General features: G+C 36.4%; 1 protein-coding gene across 1 annotated transcript in view; it reads left to right on the plus strand.

The window, feature by feature from the left end:
• The window catches only part of PTPRD (protein tyrosine phosphatase receptor type D), a 520,035-nt gene that overhangs the window by 411,474 nt on the left and 81,325 nt on the right, over nt 1-27,236 (plus strand). The window lies entirely within an intron of this gene.

The following is a 27,236-nucleotide window of genomic DNA, read 5'->3' on the forward strand; positions in this document are numbered from 1 at the left end:
AGGATGGGGGGAGATTAGAAAGGACATGTGATTTGAGCCCAGACATGTTTGTATTTTGACTTGAACACATTGTATGATGCAGTGTGGCCCAGTTATATATTTCTCCAAGAGTTTCTCATCTTTAAAATGTGTTGTCATGAGAATTAGATAATGTAGAATATGTGTGCATATGTGTTTAAATTCCAGGAGACACATATGATTTCTATGTATTTATATAAATATATATATATATATATATACATATATATATATATGATTTCTGTATCTCTACATATGTATGTGTATATATGCATGCATACACATATATTCATATGTATATACACACATACGTATAAGGGGCTCAATAAACAGTAGCTGAAAGTTCGGACTATATTTTAGATAGGGAGCCCAAGAAAGATTTTTGTAAGAAGGTAATTATATTCAGTTATTAATAAAGTATCATATAATCATAATAAACCAATAAACTGTTTAGTAAGCTCCTACAGTGCCTACACTCAAGTAATTTACTCTTTCTTTGAAAAGATATATCAATAAAAAATTATAATAAAATAAATTCTACAATAAAAGTTTTTTCAGAGTATGATGAAACTTCGGAGCATACTTACAAGGTGGTTTCTTGGAAAGTTTATCTGTCATTGATGTATATAATGGAAAGAAAGACGGAGGAACTGGGAAGGGGTTGAAGAATTGGGGGATCATAAAGCAGCCCTTAGTTTAGGAACATGTTCAAATTGCCACAGCATAAAAGTAGCACTATTAGAGGTAGAGATACACGCACTTCTGCACATTGGAACTACTGTCCATTGTAATGTGAGGAGTGAATGCGAAGGAAGCAACCTTCTCTCTTAGTTCCTTATTTTCTAGAAACAGTGTTAATTCACTGTTGACTGTATGTATTCATTCTGCCGCCATTGGTCAGGACCCTGAACAGAGGCTACTGTGGTCACCAGTAAGGAAATCTACAGAGTTAGAGAAGACGTGAAACTAGCTCCCGGTTTGGCTTTCAAGGTACAGTTTCCCATGGAAATAATATTCTGGATCATACAGTCTACTTCAGGTACATTGCAGATTTGACACATTTTGAGGTCTAGGTGGATAAAATAACTTCCTTTGCAAACATAGTCCCAGGAGCAAATATTCTGGCAAGTCCCTAATGGCTCACTTAAAAATGATCCTTTGGCCACAGTCTGTCCTGCCACAGCACTTACACAGACATCAATAGTTGTCAGACATCTAGTTTCAAACGTGTCATTAGCTCTTTTAGTAGTAGTATGTACGCATATATATTAAAACTACTCTGCAGAGTAGTCTTTTTTGTTGAGCTTGAAGAGAGACAAGTGTTTCACAGAAGGCTACCATGGGGATAGTTGATTTATGTTACTCCCATCAGAAAGCCCAGTCCCAACATCTTTGCTGCCATCTCTGGAGCTGTAGGATCTTTGAGCTCAGCACTCACATGTTCTCAGCCATTTAGCATCCAAATGTGCTGAGAGCTTCTCACTGTACTCACAGCAATGCTCACACCTCCTGTCTGTGCAGCTGATAACAAACCCCTCCCCTGAATCATTTCAGATATCAGTGTCTTATTCTTCTCTTTTAATAACAGCAGGTATGTGGCACCTTTGTCTATTAAGCTAAGGTCTTCGCAACTCTCCAATGAGATAGGTAAAGAAAACAGGTACATTGTTTCCTTCACAAATAATGAAATATATTCTGATGGTGCCAAGACATACAGCGACATTTAAAAACTTTGCTTTAATCATATTTTTAAATGGTTAGAGCTGGAATAGATCTCAGAGATCATGTAGTTGAACCCTCTCTTCTTAGAGGTAAGGAACAAGAGATTGAGAAAAGAGTGACTTGCCCAAGGTGACATACTTAGTCTATGGTCAAACCAGGTCCCAAATGTATGCCACCTTGTTGCTAGAAGAACTCTGTACCTTAACTCATCCACTCTAAAGACCCAAATCTCTTACTGTTTGAGTCTTACTATGTCCTGATGATGGGATTTAGAATCCTAAGTCTTCAGGTAGAACAATATTTATATCAAAATTTCTGTGAAAAATGTCATACTTATCAATTTGTATTGCATGACTATCCCTGGGAAAACCCAGGTGATTTTTTGTTTTTTTGTTTTTTTGGGGGGTGGGGGGGTTGTTTTGTTTTGTTTTTTGACATGCTAAGAATGTATTTCTTTTCTCCATAGACATTTCTTCATTCCCACTGGTAAACATTGTACTTTTCCATAGAAGGGACAATGCTGTCTGTCATCAAAGCAGTGACTGCAAAAGAAAAACATTTCTATTTTCCCTAAAAAAGGCTCAGTGTTTTCGACCATGTGTGCCAAAGCACATTTGTACACACACAGCCTTCACCACTAAATGTTTTATAAAGCTGCAAGCATTCATAATGTGAAACCACTTGTCATATCTGCTTTCAATTAGTTTATAATTATGTGCAAACTCATGAGAGTGAATGTTCTTTAGGGTGCTACACAGATACAAGCAGGGAAACAGACACACACACACACACACACACACACACTCATTAGGGTGCTACACAGATACAAACGGAAACAGATACACACATACACACACACACACTCCTACCCCTGATTTTTTTCCCAGATTTGAATGTACTGGATTTTTCTTGGAAGTGGCTCCCCCATCTTCCTGAAGTAAGTAAGTGCAAGATGACAGAGATATAGTTTCATCTCTTGTGCAAAATTGAAAAGTGCAATAGATCAGGGAAAAGCCTCCATTTTAAAATATGAGCCACAAAAGATAGAAATTATTCTTCATTTTTGAACAAATTATGGTGACTCGTGTAATGGAATGACAAAAATGAGTGACTTCATGAAATAAAATGTAGTAATAACTTTTTGTACCTGAGCTGTATAAACCTGATCCTAAGGGATTAGGTGGGTACTGAATGGCTCAATTTACTATTCCAACATGGAATCTCCTGGTACTTTCAGATTAGGGGTATGGGTAGGGAGTCATTACCCCTTCCTGAGGAACATAGCTTCAGATTGGGTCCAGACTCATCTGCCTGCTACGCAGGGACCCCTGCTCATGGAGCTAACAGTGGGAAGAGTTTGAAACAGTGACTAAGGACGTAGGCCTACAGTTAGGCTGCCTGAGTTTCGCCCCTGGCTCAAGTTGTGTGGCCTTAAGCAAATCACTGAACCTCTGTACTTTAGTTTCTTCACCTCTACAAAGGAAGTAGGCATAGTACTTACCTCATAGGTAATTGAAAATAAATACGTATAAAATTCTAGACAGAGTCCCCAATGCAAGTGCTCAGTTGCCTTAGTAGCTATTGCTTATTTAATCAAATAGATACCATCAGTTTTAAGATGCACATCAGTTTTATAAAGATGTCAAACTGGGGGAGTGGGTATCTGTTAGAATTAGTGAAACACTGGTGTCTCCCCATCACTACCGTTTGTCAAACCCTGAGGGCTTTACTGAAATTAGTTTTTAAAAACTAGTAATAATAATAATAAAAGAAAAAAGAAAACTTGCTTGTTTAAACCAATGGAATTATCACTTACTATGTTACCCTTTCTCTCATTCTAATAATTTTCTGTGCTCAAATATAACTTTCTCTGATCAGGCATTACATCCTCTCTGTTTGCCACTGGCCACATGGCAACATACTTAGCAGCGGACACGTAGCAGATTACTAACCACAGTGCGGGTATGGATCAGTTTCTAACTAAATTTACAGTTCACCTAAATTCTTTGCTGTGATTGCTAGTATCAACAACAGGAGCTAACAGAACAAAGAATGTCTTTCTGTAAAAAGAACAGCTTCCTTGGCCAACATGCCCACCTGAGCTATCAGCAGTGAAGCCTTATTTTCAGGCCTTTTTCTCTCAGAAAATAGATTGTTATTATCTTTTGACAGCACAAAAGTGAATACATTTTAATGCAGACGCCTCAGATTTAACTTGAAGGCACCTACTGACTCATCTCCCAGTGCAGTTTTTATAGTAAATATGAGCCTACCAGTTGACAATTTGAGAAGATGCTTGCTTTCTTCATAGCTAAGGACCAGCCTTGCCCACAGGTATGGAAAGCCCCTTCCCAACTGACTGCCTTCTGCAGCTTGCAAACACACCTAACAGGACACAAAGACACAGCAGCTCACCCTAGAAGAAACATTGCATCTGAGACCAGGGTATGGGTCTCTGTGTTTATCACCTTTTAGTCCTCTGAGCTTGTGTAGTTGTTAGAGCTCAAAGTACAACCAACTTCTCAACAGTCAAAGCTGGTTTCTGTTTGGACTTCTTCATGTTTATTCTCATATCTACTTCTTTTCAACCTCAAGCATTTTCCTTACCAGCCTTAAACTCTATCTTTTATACATGAGCCTTTTATTTTTTTATTTTTTCTTCTTGGAATCATACTCCTCCTGGGGGAATCTCATATAACTCTAGGTTTCTGTTTCTCAGTCCTTCTTCTCATACAAGTTCACTATAACTAATTGGCCCTTGAACATCACTGGACATTGTCCAAATTGTCTTTCTCCCTATTCCCATGTGGAGCTCAAGACTCTCAGGAAACAATTCATCTTGAAGTGTCTCTATTTCCAAAGTAAGCTTTTAACTTCAAAGAGATGATAACAAGAATTTAGAAAGGGCCACGTTTAGAGTTTCATTTTAATTTGAAAATGAAGTTGGGATTTTAGGGTCAGAGTGATGGGTGTGCGTTTAGAAGGCTGCAATAGCAGAGGCTGGAGAGAGCTTTGAAGTCAGGGAAAACAAGGTTTATATTTTGATTCTGCCAATTAGTAGCTGTGCTTCTTGACCCTGAACCAGTTATTTCGCCTTGAGTAACTTGGTTCTCTTATTAAACAGGAAAATATTAGCATCTACTCATGATTGTGATGAAGATGAATATATGAGGGGGGATCCAAAAAACAGAATTTATTTATAAACAATTATGTATTCTTGTATGTTTAAACTTCAGTCACCTTCAAAGTACTCTCCATTTGATGCAATACACCCAGTAAGACATTTTCTACTGCTCAAAACAGTTTTTGAACTCATCAGTTTTGATGCCTTTTAGTGCCTCTGCCATTTTTGTTTCACCTCTTCCATATCAGAAAAACCTTTCCTTTTGAGGAGGTTTTTCATCTGGGCTAACAAAAAAAGTAGTTTGTGGCAAGACCTGGTGAACAGGGAGGGTGGGGCATAGGGGTCATGCCATTTTTGGTCAGAAACGGCTGACCACTCAGCATTGTGTGGGCAGGTGCGCTCATAAACCACCCATAATGAAATAGGCAAACATGTTGAAAAAGTCTCCAAAAAAATTCGCTGAAGCCGAACACAGCCTCTCACAACAATGCCAGCTGGTATACTGATACAAATGGGTTCCTAGAACACTCACCTAGCAGGGGAAGCCTGTACTCCAAGGAACCCATCCTCCAGAAGATAATTCTGGTTATTTTGGGGGGGATTCCCCTCATATGTTAGGCACCTGGCCTCTTGCCTTTCTGTACAAAGTGAGCACACAGTAAATACAGGTGAGCTTGAATACTCATGACTTACCTGTTAGTCACTTAATAAGACTGAATTTTTCTCACAAGTCATTTTATCTTCTAAAACATTTCCTTCTTTTCCAAAAGGAGCTCTCTGAGAGCAATTAAGAGAAGGCTGAGGGATGTTGAAAATGGAGGGTGGTTATGATGTCTGCAGAGTTCTTGTCATGTTTTGTACCTAATGGAATTTCTGGAAATTAAACTCATATTTCCAGAAATTAAAAATCCTTCTAACTGTGGATTATAATGCCACTGGACAAGAAGTTTACCTCCACTGATTGTTGTTTTCTTTATACCTTTATTTGTTTGACAGTATTAGAGAATAAAAATGATCAAGGAATAAGCTCTGCCCTACATGGGTCCATAGTATCCTAGAAAAAAATAGAGAAAGAACCAATAATTGTAAGAACGTGGTGGGTATGGGGAGGGGGTAGTTTAAGAAGGAGCAGTACTGAGGAGAGGCTTCCCAGAGAACATCTGAGTTGAAAAGTCACTGAAGTTTGCTGGAAATACAAAAGCTCGGGGAAAGGGAGATGCACATACTGAGGCATGGCGATGAGAACAGGCATGGCTTCTGCAGGACTGGGCAGGATGGGGGCCATCTGGTCTGTGCCTGTCACTGCAAAGTCAGGGTCATTTTGCTGCGAGGTAAAGTGGGTAAGGAGATTACACCCTTGAAGGGTTAGGACAGCATGCTGAGAAATCTGGACTAGATGATTTCAAAAGTGCTCTCAAGTCCTGGAAGTGATTTTTTGCTTCTACTCCTAAAGCTGTAAGAACGCCAGGGACCAAATGAATGCATCTATGTTTATGTTCCTTGTGAGGACAGCTTTTGCACAAAATCTTAACAATGCTGTAGCCAGGGATTGGAGCAAGGAGAGGGAGCCTGTTGCTGCCCTACCTAATAAAGATGCTTTTACTTATTTACGCGTTCCTTTTTAAATTTAGTAAAGGGTATTGGCAATAGTATTTGCCATGGTTATTCTACTGTGGCTTAACAGTTTGTCATTCTATTTGAAAAGTAATTGTTGGATGCCCCACCATGTCAGGGAAACAGAGAGGCTAGAAGAGAAGGATGTTAGCTTTAAAGACATAAATGAACTTGCAAATTTAGCAATGCCTTGGAAAATTTTTAGTCATCACAGATGCAGCAATTGGAGTATTTGGCTTTCTCTAAGAAGTTCATGCATGCAGCATAATCTGAACCGCATTACTGCTCACTTGCTGAGTTAGATTCCTTAATGGTGGGCATTCATCAGTCATCCAAACTGCAACTCATGGAGATCCTCAAATTCATCCATTCATTCTTTCTTCCGTCCCCTCAGGTCCCTTTCCCCTCTCTCCCTCCTTCTCCTTCCTTCCTCTTCCTCCTCCCTCTTCTCAGTTTTCAGAATGTTTCTTCACACCTTCTTCTTTGGAATTAAACTGCATAATACTTTATTATCATGATAATAGTAATACCTATCCTCTTTATAGAGCTTCACAGTCTAGAAAAATCTTTGCAGGGATAATAATGATAGCAAACATTTGCATAGCTCTTACCTTGTGCCAGGTATTCTTCACATTACATAATTTAATCCATCCTTCCAAGTAGACACTATTAGTATCCCCATGTTACAGAAGAGGGTACTGAACTGAACCACAGGAAAATTAAGTAACTTGTCCATCTTGCCACACAGCTAGGAAGTGGCAGAACTAGGATATAAGCCACATGGCTTGGTGTTAGGGGTCAACTTATGACCTCAATAGTGACTGCATTTGTCTTTTGACCTTGACCACCTCACTATGAAAATGAAGTGGGAAGAGGAAACAGAAGCAGATGTTTGAAGGATTGGGAGGTATAAAGATCCAGTCTTAACTCTCATATAGAATAATTGGTATTGACTTGTTCAGGTCTTGACATTTTAAACTATAGGTCAGAGTCTACTTTCTTATTTAGTCCTGACAATTAAAAAAAACTGAAAACCTATACCAGCAAAATGCCCTCCTCTCCACAGATTACCAGCCCTATTCCGATGTCAATTTGATAAGACTGATGATGAAAGGAAAACTTAACCACTACAGTAAACTAAGTTTCATAAACCTATTAAAATGATATAAAGTGACATTTACCCTTAAGATTTTTAAAGCATTCTTTCATAAAGGTGAAATCCCCTTTCAAGTTTCTGCAAGTGAATGTCATATAAAAGCTGCTAAATGACTTGAAAAGATGGAGCTGTTACTTCACAATTAGAAGAAGTTTGCCACATTTCAAGATGGCAGGAGTGTGCAAATTCATTGCCTACTTGTATTTATTTCCATTAGCTTCAGAGTTGATTGTTGTTATTGTTTTAGCTTCAGCTTTTATTTCTGTTAAAATGAACAATATGTCAAGTAGCATTTAACTTCATCAGCTGAATTAGAGGGCAGAAGTTTAGCATCATATTGGTGATTTTACTGGGTGAGCTTTATAGATACTCTCTGACCTTGGAATTTTGTTTGTCTCATTATTATAAAACATGATTAAAGGGAGATGTTACATAGCCGAGATTCTTTCTGATGCTGGTATCGCTTTCTCTTTTCTCATAGTGTTGATATCTCTTCCCTGGCCCTGTGGTCTTTGGTTTCATCTCTTCCATTGTGTTCTAAAGCTCAGGAGTGCAGACAGGGCTGGTGTGATTGAGAAACCATAATTAGCATAGTTAATGAACAGTGAAATGCTGCCTCCCTCTGTATTAAGAGCAGTTAAGGTGCTGCATTAGCAAGGGTAGGAGAACGTGGTCCCCTTGTCTCCCCACAGTAATTAACTGGCCTCCTCGTCATCAGTGGAGGCAAGTGGAGAATAAAATGTTCAGTCTAAGCACTGGCGTATGGTGGGTGTTGCCATGCAACTGGGCATTGATTTCCTTTTCCGTTCCTTTTCGATTCCTTCCATATTGATCCTTCCTGTCACATCTCAAGGATTCTCCCATTATCTGCAAAATAAATAGAAACTTTCCTAAAGTTTCTAAGGTTTGAATCAGTGTCATAAAGTTTCTACAGTGGAGTTATATCTGAGGATTCCTAAAATCTTCTCATCTTGTTTTACTGAAGAGGATACATTTTCAAGGAGCCTAAGAGATGTGAACTCAGCCAGTTTCACATTTAACATTATGCGACAACTGATGTTTTCCAGGGACTCTCCCTAGGTAGAAAGAAACTAATGAAGCAAGGGAAACGTTTTCTGAAAATAAAACTGTAATAACAAATCTTAAAGTCTTGGTAACTCAAAACATCACATAAAACCAAGGAAGGAAGAATCTAAATCATCACAGCTGAGTCTGTCAGAAGAAAAAAAAAAAAAAAAAAAACATAACTTTTGCATTCTATACGATGACCCTCATTATAAAGAATACTAGGAATTTAGATAGGTATTAAGGGTCATGATAAAAGGTGATTTATTTATTGAAAGAAACAATGGTTTTGGGAAAAAAAATACATTTGCATGATATATTTGATGTATTTTTATTATTTGGTTATTGAGATCTAAAACGTCATAAAATTCACCATTTTAAAGTGTACAATTTAATGGATATATATTTTATATTTGAATATTAACTGGGTATATTATCAAAAATCAAGGAAACCACTAAGTCTTCCCCTCCCCCCACATTTTGGTGAAGATTTGTATCTCCTTTGTTTGCACTGTTTTTAAACACCTGGTGAAGGGAATTATAGGTACTGTGGAGCTGTTTGAAAATGCTCAGTGTGGTGTCAGAGTCTGAAGGAAACATGAGTACAGAAGGCCAAGATTAAGGTGAGATAGCTGCCTGTCACTGTGTGTGTGATATTCGATTTACTATTTACTGTGGCTGAATCCATTTTATTGCATGGCACTGCACTCTTGATTGCTTTACTGGTCTATCTTCCACTAGAATTAAAACTTCCTTAGGGTAGGGAATGTGTCATATTCATTGGGGTATCCCTGTGGCTAGCATGGTAAATATTTTCACACTGAATATAAGAGTAAGTTTTAAAATGAAACAGGAACCTCATTTGCTCTTTGAATCTATCTATCACTTCCCAAGCATCATTATATCTTACCAAGGTGGCTATCACTCATCAGGTCACGAACAAAGATGTTCATTAGGTTGTGATATCACTGTAGTGCTGCGAATGTCCTGTGGGGACAGGAGAGCAGCAACTTCATGGGCAGTGATCTTCTGTCTAGGTGGAGAATGCACTTTCGGTGGACCTCCCTTGGGCATATGTTATCACAGTGCAGACCACCTGCCTGGCAGTGACTGCATTCACAGATCGGGAAGACATTCAGTTCCCTGCCTAAAGTAAAGCAGCATAAGGGTGTTAGTTGCAGAACTCACTTTTTCTGCTCACCCAATGTCTGTAAAGAAAAATGATCTGGAGTATGTATGTCTCAAGGCCAACTCCGGAGGGAAATAGCATCTTTCCTCAAAGCTAAAAATCTGCCAGGCTTGTTTCACAAAGACTGTAGTTTTAGTATTTATCTCTCTGTAGTTTTATCATAAAAATATTTGCATGAAAAGAACATCTTTGTTTCCTTAAGACTTCATCTGCTCTTGCTACTCATTTGCTCTTAAAAAGGGATATAATCTTTTTGTTTTTGATCTATAATCATTCCCACAGCAACCAATTGTGATACCACAGACCAAGGATTATAATTTTCCTTAGCGAATAAACAAATGAACTCCGTGAAACAAAGCTGCTCATTTCTTCCAAATATCATTGAGAGCAATGGAAGACCAATTCTAAAAATATTGGCTGTCTCTAAAAAAAATTCCCCAAAACATGAATGCCTGCTTCTTCAGAGCTGTTTTTCCTTTTCCAGCTTTATATTCAGTTCGTCTCAAGCAACAGACATTTTCTGAGTTCTTACTATGTGCCAGGTACTTTGCTTGACTCTGGGGGTACAAAGATGAATAATACACAACCCTTACCTTTGAATCCAGATTCTAAAAGTTCCTTCAGAGTTTTAGCCAAAATTTAGGCTGAAGCTGAAATAGCTGGATTTTTGTCAGGATTCCAATATAATGCAGCTATGGGTTTTCCATCAATGCAATACGACTAGGGTTTTTCAGTTTTTTGCTTTGTTTTATTTTTTAAAGGTTTTGTTTATTTCTTTTTAGAGCAAGGGGAAGGGAAGGAGAAGGAGAGGGAGAGAAACATTGATTTGCAAGAGAAACATTGGTTGCCTCTCTCACACCCACAACCCAGGACCTGGCCCACAACCCAGACATGTGCCTTGACCAGGAATCAAACTGGTGACCTCCTGGTTTGTGGGGTGACATCCAACCCACTGAGCCACACCAGTCGGGGCTTTTTCTGTTTGTTATATTCACCATGTGAAGGGTCATGGTTGGTTGATTGGTTTGGTTGGTTGGTTTTGGTTTTCTAACATTCAGTAAATTCAGGGATCTAACATTCAGTAAATTCAGAGTGTTAGCAGCTATGTAAAATCTGTTTAGAGTCCTTATTTGCTTATTTCTTGGACAGAAAAATAAATGCTTCAAACTCTTAGGTTGTTGGACCCCTTGTAGAGAAAATGCATGTTTCCCTTCTCCTATTCCGTTACTTGGATATATGTTAAAACAAGATTAGGAAGAGCATTTGTTCTTCATTATGTCTCCATGGCAGATTTTCTTGATGTTTCTCTAAACTTTGGGAGCAGTTATCTAGCACAGTGTTTTGTGTTGTAATGTCAACCAAAATTCCCCTAACTAGATGAAATATATGCCTACAGAAAGAACTAGGAGTTGATAAAGTATAATACAGATCACATTTTCTTCTTCCTTATAAATCACTGGCTAAGGTAACATACCTGTATTTTATACTCTATTGGTAAAAAAGGGTTTATTTGTTAGAAAAATGTTATTTATGTTTGTCACTTACCTCATATTACTATTTATAAGATTGTTCATCCTCTTTGTGTTTTGTTTGCTATCTTGTTAAGATGGCAAAGCATACCCTCAAATTAGAGTAAAGAAGACTTATGCTCTGTAATAAAGAACAGAGCCGGTAATCTAATGCTTTCCTTAATAAACAAGAGGTATTTTGAATGAAATTAAATATAGTTTGTTTGTTTTTTCAACATAAAATTCTGCCTATTTATACGTATTGAATGGGTTGATTGATAATACTTCTAATTTTGAAAAAGGGAGTCAGTTTTATAGTAACATTACTTATAAACAGATATATGGAGATCCCCTAGGAAGGCTATATCTATTCATATTTTTTTCCAAAATTGGATCTGAGAAAGGATATTTCTATTCCTTTAACACAGTCAAGGCTTTGTTCAACTTGTGCAACTTTAGTGAACTATATAGCTTAGCCAATGGGTATTTCCAGTAGTCTTGGTAATCAGTAGAGATTTCTATAAAGTCAGTGAAGTTACAGCTTTTGGCATTGGTGGGGAATATATTCTGAAGAATACATCAGTCTGTTACCTTCTGGTTCACAATCTTTAGATACATGTTAAGACTCAGCATTCTAAATAATGAAGTGACTGTAATTACAACAACAAAATTCCCAATTTCAAAAGAGTTCCACAGAAATTCAGACAAAAATCTGACATTGTTAAAATTATATTTTTACTTGTGCCTGTACTGGGCTAGCCCACAGACTACAGATATAAGATAGTAAACTATATTTTGTTTAGAAACTTACAATAGCATTGGGAAATTAAGAATTATCAAATGATACTAGAAATGTATTGGGGAAAACTTTGTAAATTACATGATTGCCTAACCACTGTATTGTACACCTGAAACAAAGGCGAAATAATATTGAATGTAAACTAACTTTTTTTAAATTTTAAATAAAAGTGTTTCATATAATAAAAAAGAATTAACAAATGAAAGTATAAATTATAATAATGAATTCAAACAACTTGAAAAGAAAAAACTCTACGAGGCTAAACATAACTAATTGCCAAGTGGATGATCCACACTGTAATGTATGGTCGGGGAGCTTGTGAAACTGTGTGGCAGAGCTCTCTAGGACTGGGACAGCGGGGTTGGAGCTGAACCTTGAAAGAAATGTAGGATTTAGAAAAACAAAAAGGATAAGAAAGTGCTCTCCAGACAAGCGTTATTCCAATGTGAAAAGTCAGAATCGAATACCTCTGACAGGAAGAGGGAAAAATAGAGCCAAGGGCTAGAATACAGGGTGACTCACTAGCAGTGTTTATAACCAATGCAACATATATTTTGACTTGTGCACGCTGAGGAACACAGCATGTTAATTCTGACTTGAAAGAACTTTAAGTCAGTACAGAAAACAAGATTATAAAATAATATGAGACAAACATGGAATCGCAGCTACAGGAATTCATACCGGTAATTACACAAAGAGCTGGGTATATAATTTCAAAGTCAATGCCAGCGAGTCTTTCAAGTTCTCATGTTTACATACTTATGTGTGTGGATTCTAGTTACTGTCTCTACTTTTGTCCTCATTCACATGATAGTTGTGAGCTTTCTATTGTATTTTGTTTAACTTCTACTGCATCCTTTTAGTATAAATATGCTCTTTTAATGTCAACCAACTTTTTAAGCATGAAACTCTCTCACAATAGTTAACAGAATACTTGAGATGAAGGTGGTAATATAGGATGACAACTGCTATAATTTGTGTGTGTGTGTGTGTGTGTGTGTGTTTAGTCAGTAGACTGGTTGTGTGGTGCAGCAATCCAGCTCTTTGTTAAAGACAGATTTATTGAAGACAAGCTTTCAGGATTGCACTAGAAATCCTACTAAATGCCATCCATTACAAACCATTAAAACAGTCATTAAAACTGGTTGTGCAGACTTGTTATTCATGAGTTAGTGGTCTCTCACTATTCTCAGTATTTTTTTGCCAATATTGCTCTACCTTTTGTTCCATTGTGACTATTCATTTCCAAGGAATGAATGTCTTTCAGCTTTCTCTTGTGGCACAAATTGTGGTGTGTGTGTGAGTGAGAAAGGTGGGGCAGGGAGGAAAGGAGGGAGGGTGGAAATGAGAGGGATTGAAATCCTGTGCCTTTGTTTCTAATTATATAAAGATTATACTTAAGATGCCACTCTTTTTATTTTTTAAGCATATTTTATTGATTATGTCGTTACCATAGTCCCAATTTATTTTTCCTTTGTTCCCCTCTGCCCAGTACCCCCCTTCCCTCCTGTAATTCCACCCCCCCCCCTTAGTTCATGTCCATGGGTAGTACATATAAGTTCTTTGGTTTCATCCTTTCCTATATTATTCTTAACTTACCCCTCTCTATTTTGTACCAACCAATTACGCTTCTTAATTCCTGCACCATTTCCCCATTTCTCCCCTTTTCCCCTCCCAGCTGATAACACTTCAAATTATCCCCATACCTATGATACTGTTCGTATTCTGGTTTGCTTAGTTGGATTTTGTTTTTATTTTTTAGATTCCGTTGTTCATAGTTGTGAGTTTGTTGTCATTTTAGTGTTCATAGTTTTGATCTTCTTTTTCTTAAGTAAGTCCCTTTGACATTTCATATAATAATAGCTTGGTGATGATGAACCCTTTAGCTGGGAAGCACTTCATCTGCCCTTCCATTCTAAATGATAGCTTTGCTGGATAGAGTAATCTTGGTTGTAAGTCCTTGCTTTTCATCATCTTGAATGGTTCTTGCCAGCCCCTTCTTGCTTGCAAAATTCCTCTTGAGAAATCAGCTGATTGTCTTACAGGCACCCCTTTGTAGGTAACTCTGCTTTTCTCTTGCTGCTTTCAAGATTCTCTCTATCTTGAACCTTTGGCATTTTAATTATGATGTGTCTTGGTGTGGTCCTCCTTGGGTCTAGCTTGTTTGGGACTCTGTGCTTCCTGGACTTGTATGTGTATTTCACCAAATTTGGGGAGTTTTCCTTCATTTTTTTCTCACATAAGCTTTCAATTTCTTGCTCTTCCTCTTTTCCTTCTGGCACCCCTATGGTTCAGATGTTGGCACCTTTAAAGTTGTCCCAGGTTCCTAAGCTTCTCCTCACTTTTTTCAATTTTTTTCCCTCATTTTGTACTGGTTGTCTATTTTTTTCTTCCTCATGTTCCAAATTATTGATTTGAACCCCAGTTTCCTTCTCTTCATCATTGGTTTTGTGTGAATTTTTCTTCATTTCATTTGGCATAGCCTTCACTTCTTCCCTTATGCGTTTGCCATACTTAAACACAGGAGCCTGTCAAGATGAGGAGACAGAGAAGTATGGGCCATAAGAGGGAACAGATCAAGGTTCCAGTGGGAGAACTAAGCAACAAGAAGAGAGCCAATCTAACAGACACAGAGTTCAAAACACTGGTGATAAAGATGTCAGAGGCTTGACAGATATGCTCGTTTGCCTCTGTGTCTTAGGTAGAGCTGTCGCTCCTGTTACATTGTAAGGGTTGGAGCCTTAGGAATTCGTCAGTACAGGGTGGCCCATTTCCCCACGTTGTGTCGCTGTATGTGGGGGAGGGGTCAGAGAGAGAACAATGCCGCTTGCTCAGCACTCATCCCTTTTCCAGGCACTTTGTATGGGACTGGCTCCTCTCCACCTATTGCCCTGGCTGTCATTCCCAGAGTAGGTGGGTCTGTGGATGTTCTAGGATCATGGGGTCCCTTTAAACATCGGACTCTGTTGAGAGACTGGCAGTTCTGCCTCTTCTCCAACCCCCACTGGTTTGCACAGTCAGAAGCAATGAGGCTTGATTTTCCCTGGTGCTGGGACTGTGAGTTGTGCGGTCTGGTCTGGTGCTGGAAGTGCTCCCCAGGTGTCCCTCCCGAGTTTTTAAAACTTGTGACTGCACTTTCTGCTGGCCTGCTGCTGCCACCGCTGCTGCTGCTGCCACCACCACACTGTGTTCTCTCCACCCCGGCTCCCCCTGTCCTACCTGTCTGGATGAGTATTTCTCCTTTATATCTTTGTTTGTTGGACTTTCATGCAGCTCAATTTTCTGGAACTTCTGGTTGTCTCTAGTTTTGAGGTAGTTGTATTCCTTCTTAGTTGTGGAGGAAGATGCAGTGTGTCTTCTAGACCTCCATCTTGGCCTGAAATCCAAGTGCAGCTCTTTTTAATTTGATAAGAATTGTGTTCAAATCTAATATAGAAACCTATAGCAATAGAAAGCTATTGTAAGTGAAAAGTACTGTGAGATGAATTTATCATTAAACAAAACTGACAGGGACATCTGGTATTCAATCTTTTTTTTTTTTTTTTACTGTCACAGTTTTCAAATAAAGAATTGAACTTTATGATAGTAAATTTAGTTATAACTTACATATATGCATTAGAGTCTTAGTTAAGCGCTCAGGCTTCAAACATCAGAAAGCTCTGTATTCATATATCAGCTTTACTACTTTGTAGACTATCAAGGTGATTTATGGAAAGTGTCTTAACTCTTCATCTAAACCTCAGATTCCTTATTTGTAATATGGTGATAGCAGTAACTACCTGATTTTGTATCAAGAATTTCATTGAGACTGAGTGCATAGTGATAATGTACTTATCATTACCATCAAAATCAGAAGTAATGTAGCTTGATCACTTCTCAGTGCCGTTCATTGTTCAGTTAGAGGAAGAAAATCTAGTTTTGTGTTTGCTTTTTCAGTATTTTATTTTGGTCATTAATCTAATGAGTTTATCTCCATAGCTGACTAGAAGCCAGGTGAAAACCTTGACAAAGATTTCACAGGACACCCTCCAGGGTGTTGAGTCCTCTAAACTGCTTCTAACATAACAAGATGAAGTAAGATGTGCAGTGTGAAGAGTGTACTGCCCCTCCCTCTCCAACCCCCTCCCATTTTGGAAAGTAGTAAAATGTTCACACATTAAAAAAATGAAAGGATACAGATAACAAAGTATTAAAATAATTATTGTTAAAAGATAAACTGAGACAAATTTAAAATTTTATGATTTTATTTGAGCTAGAATTAATTAGAATTAGGCAGCACCATCTGGAAGAGGTTTCAAACTCCCTGATAACAGGAGTCAGGCAAAAGACTGTTGTAGAGAAACTGCAGAAACAAAAAAAAAGTAGTTTGATTGGCTGTAACTTAATGCCTAGTTGGCTGTTTATGATTGATTGTCCTTAGGGTCTTCATTTTGAAGCCTCAGGGTATTTACATTTATAGGCTTAGATTTTGGTTTTCTTATGAGACAGCATAGCATTAGAAACAGCTCAGTCTAATGGCCTCCTTGCTTAATTAACATTATCAATACCCACACCCCAGAGATAAGTGCTGGCAGCATTGATATATAACATTTTAGGAAATATATATGTGTGTGGGTACATGTGTGTGTGTGTGTAGATATATAAATATATATGTTTGTATTTAAATGTATAATACATTTATATACATGTATTGTGTTTATGCATGCAGTATGTGTGTATAAATTATATATTTTAACAATAGTACTGCTTTATAATATTTTTTTTACTTTTAAGTGGACGTCTTTATGTCAGTGGATACATAGCAATTTCCATAGCTTTCTACTATAAGTTATTTAACCAATCTCCTTTTATGTTAAGGCTATTTCCAAATTTTTTCACTATTGTAAATGAGCTACAGTGACTATCCTATACACTTGTCCAGGAGAAAGGTATGCTTTTTCCTTTCAAAGCTTTTAGACAGAGTTTAGTGCCTGAGAGTATGTCCAAAGTCTAACTCTCGGGAGATGATGAATCTGTGACCAGCTTAGTTGGACAAAGGTGCCCAGTGGGATGAATGTGAGTCAGATAAGGATGGCAAAGTGACCCCAAGCCAGGTCTCCTCCACACCATGGAAGAACCTCAATAGGGTCATTTTACCCCAGAAATCCACCCTTCATTTTGAGAGGTAACTGTGTTCTCACTTTGACTAGTTGTGCAATTTCATGGCTGTGTCTTCAAGCGTGATAACGGGATGCTGCCCTCTCTCTAATAGGGCCAGAGTTATTGATGGTAGTATTTTTTAAAGAAGCGTTAATATACGTTCTAATGGTTTAGAACATATTATATTTTAAAGACACGTATGATAGTTGAATTGTGTAATACTGAAGCAGTAGAAACAGTCTGTGGTTCCATTTCCAGAGCAACTAAAAAAGAAATTATAGCATAATTATACCTGATTTTTAATAATAGTTTTAACATAATTTTCAATAATAATTGTTAATATAAAATATTAAACAAAAAAGAATAAAAATTATTTCTGTAGAATAATTAATGTATAAAATCAGTTCTTTAACTTTATTCTTTTCCTTCACATTTGAACACATAAGCCATATGTACCCCTACATTGCTCCCATTCTCTACCATGAAGAAGGAAAACAATTATAATATGAATAAACTAAATTGGTGGTTGAATAGCATGCAAGGGAAATGTGTGTGTGAGATCACATGTTCTGCTTTCTTCCTTTTCCTCTCTTCTATGCAGCTCCATAGAAAAGTTGAACAAGCATGAATCATTGGGTCAGGCCAGCCACGTTCTCTCATTCTGGCTTTAATATGCCACCGTTGCCTCAGCAGAGTACATAAACAGAGTACAGAAGCAAATGTGGTTCTGCAGAAATCGCTTTCTTTACTTTCCCCCACCCACACGTCCAGGTGTAGAGTGTGTAAGTGAACTCAGTATTTAGCAGAACCTGCCACCTGTCCATCTCTCTCCTTCCACATATACCTACTCACCTGCTTTGATGGTTATGATACTGTATTGTGAAACTCACCAAGATCTGAAGATACAGCTGTGCATACCGTTCTGCATGTGAGAAAGTTAAAGTCTCCTCTGACCTTACAATTTATTGCCCAGACGGGACACTTTGATAGTGAAAGATGGTCTTTTAATAAGTAAACTGGGACAGCAAATATAAACTGAGATATGAGCACTGCTCCCCTCCCCCCAAGTCAAACCTAGCCTATAGATTTAGGCTGGGCTTTTGCTCCTTCCATCTGATCTGAGTCCTTCTACTCTCCCAACGCCTCCCAACAAGGTGGCCTTGAGACCTTTAAGAAGCACAATTGTTAAACCAAAAAATGAAGTAAGAAATACCACTGTATTAAAATGGTTAACTAATTGTACAAACCCATACTGCTGTTAAGCAATTTTGATAATGTGATCTATATAAAACTGTCAGCCTGGCAAGCATCCATTGCATTTTACTGCAGAAGCATGAGTGACTGCACTAAAGTTGGAAATCATGATACAAAAGGCTGTGATAGGTGTTCACTTAGAGTAAATTACAAAGATGCCAAAGTCTAGGATTTCTCCTCTCGCGAATCAGGTTACAGCCAAGTGTGAGCCTGGGGGCCATTCTGTTTATTTTAAATGGTTTTACAATTCATATCTCTTATCTGTTCTAATCTGTGTTTATTTTATAGTCACATCTTCAAAGGGAAGACTTACTTATTTCTAAAGTTCTGGGGTAAAAGTCATTGTTGCCATATATCCTGCCTATAATGCATTTCAGTCATTTGTTCTACAAATGCAATTTAAAGTCAACTATATGCTAAACACTTAGTAGACACCATCAAAAAAAATTACAATGCCCATAGTGATATTCAGATGTGATTCCTTTTTTCCAATGGGCTAATATATAAAATGATCCAGGTACTGACATTTTTGTAATGTATTTTACCTGGAATAGTCTTTAATGTTATATTATAAAACCAATATATATTTTAAACACAGCAGATTAATCGTTTAGTTTAGAAAGAAACTAAACTCTAAAAGTCTAGCTTGTGTTCGTTCTAGCCTTTCTAGTTTGTTTGTAAAATGAAAAAGAGAAGAAAATATATGTGACACTTTAGATTGTATATGGTCTGTCTTATCTCTGTGTGTAATTAGAAGCCTATATTCGGCACAGTGTACTGTTACCTTACATGTAAGAAATAGTATTAACAACAAGGGGTTCTTGGTATATATATACTGTGCCCAGAAGTTACATGTGGAAACTCATGTGCTACAACTAGATAGTTGCACTGAATACATATGGGAATGGGGTTGGGGTAGGAGAGATTTTTAAGTAACTAGTTGGGGTTTTCTGTAGTCTATCGCAGACTTGGAGGAAGCATCATATTTTCTCATTTCATTTCAGATGTAGAATTCTTATTTTTTCTGACCCAGGGAAAAGATACAAAAAAAGCTTTGACTAAACATTAACAAAAATTATTTATACACATTTCAATTTCAAAACTTATTTGTTTTTCCTCTCATATCAGAAAATAAATATGAGAGTAGAAATAAAGAAACTTTTTATTAAATAGCAAGCAAGGCAATGCTGAAAGCCTAAAAATATCTGTCTACAGGATGCAAAATAAAATGAGAGGGAAAAAAACAGAGTGTTTTTAAATTAAGTTAGAAATTTACACATTTGATAAAGAAGAATTAGTGTTATCAGTTAAATCTCAACCTTAATCAAACATTCAAAAACCAAGGGATGATTTATCTTCCCTATTTTCCTATACAGTTGTTTATAAAATGTTGTTGTAATAAGAGTCATACAATTATGAAACCAAGTTATTTTTTCATTCATTCATTTTTCTTTAAAGAATCTACTTTTGTACTGGATTTTTGAATGGTCAGTTCTCTAGTATCAAATGAATTAATGTGGCTACTTGTGGGGTTCAGCTTTTTTTTTTTTTTTTTTTAATTATCTCTGCCAAAAGTATCTCAGAATCTCTGCCAGTTTGGAACCTGATGGACATATTGTTACATAGCATATAAAAGAGAAGACGTGGATTCCTTTTGCCTTTATTAACTGGGCAATTGCCCCAATTTTATGTTTCAGTGTCAAAGAAGATACCATTAGCATCATGGAGAAAATAGACATTCCTTGGCTGCCAAGAGTGTCTTCAGATATTCTCCTCCAAATCAGTAGATAGAGGCAGGAGAAAGTAAAACATTATTCATTTAGTGATAACAGTGTATCAGGTGTTTTAAACATATTATTTCTCTTAATACTTTTGAGCCTATACAAGTGAGGAACAATTACATTCATCTTGTTACTTCAGTTCCAAAAACTAGTGCCCTGTTATTCATGGAAAAGAAAAGTTGCCATTGTGAATTATTTAGTTAAATGTTGCACATCAATTGCATTTAATAGATATTTTTATTTGTTACCTGCACATAATTCTTTTAATAAACATTCCAATTACTTTCCACCAACTCAGTCCATTTTTTCTTCTTAGTCAGAGCAGTTTAATAAATTTCTAATAACATTCTTTGCCCAAACTGTTTGGAAAAATTGTAATTCCTTTCACTTTTCCAAATAACATCAGAAATCCTAGTCTGTGAATAATATTTGAAGAGTGATTCTCCACAATGCTCGTGTTTAAGAACATCAGCTATAATTCTCTCCATTAGTTACTCACTTTAATTTGATATAGAAGATAAATAGCTAAAACTACAACTTAAGGATTAAAGTAATCATGGTTATTATTCCTCTAGTTGCCATAGTAAACTAGGAAGGTCTGTTTTGCATTTGGTGGCATCCATGAAAATGTTGGAGCATAATAAAAGAGTTTAGTGAAAAACCTGTGGACTTTTAAATCTTCAGATCTTAAAGTCTTATCTTATTTTTTGAAATTCTTACTTGAAAGGATCTTTCAAAATAATATTTTTCAGTCACACATATAAAACAGTGAAATAGCCTATCTGCATTCTAGAAATCAGGTAGTCCTACTGAGTTGAAAGGAATCCAGTGTGTATTGTTGAGTTGTTATTGTTTTTTATCATTTTGAATCCATGGTAAATTAGGATAAGTTAAATGTGTTTCTAAAAGTAAATAATATTATTAGAGAAATAAGCTAACTCCTCCTTAGTGTCAACATACAATTTAGAAGAAAATGTTCATCAAGGATTGCTGGAAATATTTACTCACCTCATATGGTTGGATGCTTTATGTATAGCTTCTCCTATTTAGTTCTCTATATACCCATTCTAATAATGTAAGTAAATAACATTGCTTTAGGTAATTTCCTATAATATTACATAATACTTTATAATAAGAATTTCATATCAAACCATTAGACAACATATAAAGTTGATGTAATTTTGTCATTTGAAAATTGTACCATCCTTCTACTCTTAAAGGTAGAGAACTGTCATATCTACTTATTAGTTAATGCTGACAATCTTGAAAAGTCTCTATTCCAATCCTTCATACTCTAATGGTGACCTGCATGAGACATATTTTTATACAGAAAGAGTTAGGAGGTATTGATGACAAGTTGGGTAAAGGGAAATAAGGGAAAATAGGGGCGCACAAACCTGACACTGGAATGGCCTTAATAGGAAAAAGAAACACAGAGCAAACAGACCCAAGTTACAGACCCACCAAAGCTAACCAGGGGCACAGAGAAAGCCAGCACGCTAGGCAGTGACCCCAGACTTTACTGATCAACATACTTTCCACCCCTTACTCACATTCCAGTTTTTAAAGCATCATCGGATTCAACTGAACTCATGATCTTGTCTTTGAAGAAAGTACTCATTATGCCAATTGCAGGCTTGTGCTAATTATGCAAAATATAGCCCTTCCCAACTATGCAAACGTGGATCTTTTTCAAACAGATACATATTAATTTACCATTTCAAACTGGGAGAGAGGGAATATGAATGAATGGGAATGAGAAAAGGCTTCATTGCAGAAATACACACTCAACGGCAGATTTCTGTTCTAAACCTCAGAAAAGACTTTGGAATATTTGAGGGAGAACCACTTTAAGGACAAAATGAGCCTATTGCTGGGGAACTATGTTGAAAGATAATATTTCTCTGGCAATAAGGTCATTGAAAGTTCAGTTCCCTGTAGAAAGGTTGGTTAGTCTGACCAACAGTTTGGCGAGTCAAGTAACTGGTCTATTCCTTCCATATAATTATATTTCTGTTAGTTGTTTTAAAATTCACGAAAACAGGATGTATCTTTTTTGGTGGTTTCTCTTTGGTGGGTTTCTAAAGGGAATATTTTGAGGTTTTTCTCTTGGTAGAGTGAAGGGAATTAGAATACAGAGCAATGGTATTGTGTGATGCTTTACACATGTGAATTATATATATATATATATTTTTTTTTTTCTGAGCAGAGAATTTGAAATTTTGTAGAACCATATTTAAAGGACTCTGCTTTAAGATGATGACTTGAGCTTTATCAAAAAAGGTCACTCCTATCAGGATGTAATTTTACTCAGTGACTATAAGTTGATGTGCAAATTTATAAACATTCTCTTGTTTTGAGTTTATGGAGATTTTTGTTCCCAGCCTTCCCTGTGTTGTGTCAAAAGAACAATTGAAAGATATGTGTGAAGCAATCAAGGAATCATCTCAAATTTGGCCACAGAGGAAGGATAGCATGACAACTAGACACTCAGACTTGGGGAACAGAATGCCTGGTCCCCCAAGCTGGCTTCTCCGCTACTAACTTTTGACCACAAGAGAGTTATTTAAACTTCTCTGCACCCAAGTTTCCTAATCTACAGAACTGTGATATTATTGGTAACTACTTCTAAGGATTCTGTAAGATAAAATGAGTAAATGCACATGAAGCACAAAAAAAAAAAAAGGAAGAAAACACAATGTTACATAAATGTTAGTTATAATATAAATATTGGATGTAACTGTATTTTAATTCTTTTTATAAAGAATACAATGAGAGATTATAAATCCTTCAGTTATGTGTAGTTTTTTTTTTTTTCCACTTACCTGTTTGGAGACAAAGTTTTAGTTAATTTAAGAAAATATAACTTTCAAACCATCACATTAAAGACTACATAAATACAGAGTTTTGATATTAGCAAATATCTACTTAAGGTTTTCTCTTGCATTTTTAAGTCACAGGGGGTTTTCCTTTCTATTTCGTCATTTGTTTCTCTGTAAGACAAAGCTATTCCTAATAGGCTGAAGATCTGTTGTTAACATTAGAATGATTCAGTCAACAGCTATACTGGGAGGGGAGGGTGTGTGTGTCCAGTGCCTAGTGGCCAAGTGTGAAGATAGGAAAGCAATGTTATATGGTTTGGTATCTTGGTCAAGTTTTAAATGCTACATAGTGCCCAGGTAGTATCTGCCTTTCAAGGCTTTTGTTAATTGACTGGAAAAAGGTAAATCTGAAAAATAGCATTCTTGGTTATAAATTTTGTGACAATGTAATATATAAATTTCATATAGTTTTCTTTTAAAACAAAAGTCATTAATCAACTTTTGGTTAAAAAAAAATATCTAGTTTGCTTTACTCCCAAATTGTAAAATTCTCTCAGTGTAGACAAAGACCTGACCAAGATTCCTGCTCTACAACTTTCGACTAAATGCTGGGAAGGAGGGAATATCCCACTGAAAGTTGTTTGGATAAATATCAAAAGGATGAGCAGAGATACCTGAGGGTCAAGCTTGGGCAAATCAAACACCAACAGCAGAAAGATGTTGACTCCATTGGAAATAAAGAGCTTATTTAAAAGATTTTTAATAATATTGAGTTTGCTTTGCTTAACTTTATATTAGTAAGATATATAGTTATGATGGGCCAGCCAAAACTATAATGTGGAAGTGAAAATCAACTTCTCTATCACTTTAAGACCTGTGTTGCTCTTTTTCCATGTTGGTCATTTTATTCTTCCTTAAGAGAATGTCAGGGAGAAAAGGAGAAAACAAAGAGGCAACGCAACTGCTTCATCACTGCACTAAGAAAAGGCTAGAAAGTATGTTTTGAGAATTAGGATTATATTCATCCATGATATCTTTGCCTCATTAACATGGGTACTTAAAATTTGATTTTCCTCAACCAGGTTTTCTTTTTTTCCTGAATATGAAAGATCTTATACTTGTCCTACAAGTAGTTAATTTTTCTTTACTGAGTTTGCTCCTCTCTGCATTCTGACATGTTCCAGAATAATGACCTGTGCCGTGTATTGTTAAATGTGCAGTCAGATAAATAGATACAGATGGATGAGTATGTGTTGCACAAAGAGAAGTCAGCATTATTTAATCAATGTTTGTTTGATCCGTGTAAAATGAGTATGAATGTAAGCTGCATCCCATCTGTTTTATCATCCATGTGAAGCCAACCTCATTTTTAAAACTTGATTTCTTATGTAATCGTCCCAGAATCACACAGGATGATCAGTTGGGAAAAAATGCCATTCAGACTTGTAAGATAAAGGATAGTTATGTTTAAGTGTGTTTCATGTTTTGGGCTTCTTCATTTTGCAATGACCCTTTCAATAGTTAAGTAGCATTATAGCTTAGTAATTACCAGCTATTAATCATGAGCTGGGCTTTGAAATCACACAGCTCTGGGTTTGAGAGTAAATGTATAATTCTAGATGTCTGAGCAAATTACCACCAAATAGCACGGTGCCTGCCACAGAGAAGGCCTTAAGTAAGATTCATTGAATTAATATTTATTTCATTTTCTTGTCTGCAAAATGGAGAAAATAACAACACCTACCTCATAACATTTGTGAAAATTAAACAGTCCATTGCGTGTAAAGCATAATGACCTAGCAGCTATTATTGTAATTATCCTGTTACTTACAGGTCTTTTTCTCATGGGTCATATTTTAAGCATAAACGCATTAACATGTGATGTACAACTCATGTTTCCATTACCAGTTTTTAAACTGTTAACCTAAAATGGAAAAGCCAAGACGAGAGACAGCAAACATTTATTTGGGATGAAAGAATTATAATTTCAGGAGTATCAAGACAAACAGAATCTCAGATAGTGTCGCAACTACAGCATGAAGGCAAGGGCTTTTTATGAGAAAAGGAAAGGAATTATTACTGGAAAAGAAGAAAGAATTCCTACTAGTATTAACAAGCTTAGCTACTCTTGCCTATATATAATTAGTTACTGATTCTATCTTCAGTCAGAGAGTCCATAATCACTAGTCTTTGTGATCAGTATGTCTGCTTTCCTGCTAACTTTGCAAACACTGGTTTGTAAAACAATTGTGGTTTGGACTAGTCCAAAGGTTTAGAAACCAGTATGTACAAGGCAGTTCCTCTGGAATGGCTGTTCTGGCTCTATTTTAAAATGGCTCCACTTAAGTCAACTTTCACAAATTCTTCAATGTAGGCCAGTATCAAATCATGCCGATGGCTGAGAATACGCAGCAAGAATAGAAATGGACATGAGTTAATAGTGTCTCTGAGTTGCACATGCAATTTCATTAGTCTAATTACATTCATGGCACTTTACACATCTATGAGTAATCGCAGTCTGAGGTACAAGGCCTTCAGAGAGTAACATCTTCCACCAATGGACTGCATGTACTTCAGTGAGCTTAGGAACTTATTGGGATATTTTAGAGAATAATGTATAACAAGCTTATGTACTGTGTAATGCTCATCAGTGTAATATCAGTGGTAGTTGTAATTTTTTAAGGATCACATATTTAATTATGATAATGATTGTTAAATATGACAACAAGTGTTGAAGTATTGAAGTGAGTACACTGTACAATGCAGTTTCCATAATCTGTTCTCTAGCTCCCATGTTATATGGAGAAATTGCTGCATGATTTCTCTTTATGAATTTTTCTCAAATTCATTTTAAAAATCATGTGCCAAACCATTTATTGAGCCATCTTTGTAGCTGCAAAGATAACTAAAAATATATAGGTAGGACTGTTGCTAAGGACTTCAGAATTTAGGCTGTAGGTACCCAGAGCCAGTGGATGGACGATCTTAAACAGAGACCTAACCTGCCCGAGGTCGTGCTTAAAAAAGACTACTTTGGTGTGAAGAATGGACTGGAGTGAGAGTTTAGAGGAGAGATTCCAATCAGACATCAGATTCTAAAGGACTGGAGTTAGGGAATGCCAGTGGGATGGTGCATTTGGGACTGATCTGAGAAAGGTTTAGACCAGGTCTTGGTCACTGAATGGAGCTGTTTTGTGTGAGAGTTCAAGGTTGACCTGAAGCCTTCCACACAGACGTTTGAATTCTTCTGCTCCCTTTAGCTCATGAAATGCTTAGTACATTCTACAGAGGAGATGATGAGTTTCCTTGGATGAACCAACTAGAAAGACCCCTAATTATACTATTCTTTAGCTTCTGAGGCATGAGTAATTATTTTGCTGAATACTGTTTAATGATCGACTAGTTTATATATAGATTAGCATAAGCTAAGAAAGGAAAAGGGGTTTAAATTCTTAGTAAATTAGGGGCTGCAATCTATACTACTGAGAAATTTAGTATGTTTAGAAACTATTCATGACTGTTAATAGGCTTGATTTTTTACACTGGTGTTTTATTATCATGCTGAACTCTCTTCCTTTAACACAAAATGTATGCATCTTTAATATTACAACAGCCATTGTATATGTTTTAATTTCCAGTTCTACATACACACATAAAAGAATGGAAAATACCCAGGATCAAAATTACTTCTAAAAATTCTATTACTATAACATAGTACCTTTACTTTTTTAAATATTTCACCTGTACATAAACTTAAGTTATCATTAGTTATTTCTGAAAACTTGATTTTGATTATTTTAAATCGTGTTTATATAATTATTGAATTCATGTTTCCATATACCATGAAATTATAAGTATTACAAAAAGTAAGTATCCTATGAAAAAAGAAAAGTATTTTGATTTCCATAATGTTACAGAAAATTTAAGTCTCCCAGAGTTATAATCAAAGCCTAGATTCAGTCTCAAAATAATGACTTTAACTATAAAAAATTATATATTATTTTATATCTGCAATATTTATGTTAGATTATTGGATAACTTCGGC

Source organism: Furipterus horrens, unplaced genomic scaffold (assembly GCF_987537825.1).
Source record: "Furipterus horrens unplaced genomic scaffold, mFurHor1.1.pri manual_scaffold_4, whole genome shotgun sequence".
In the NCBI taxonomy this organism is placed as follows: domain Eukaryota; kingdom Metazoa; phylum Chordata; class Mammalia; order Chiroptera; family Furipteridae; genus Furipterus; species Furipterus horrens.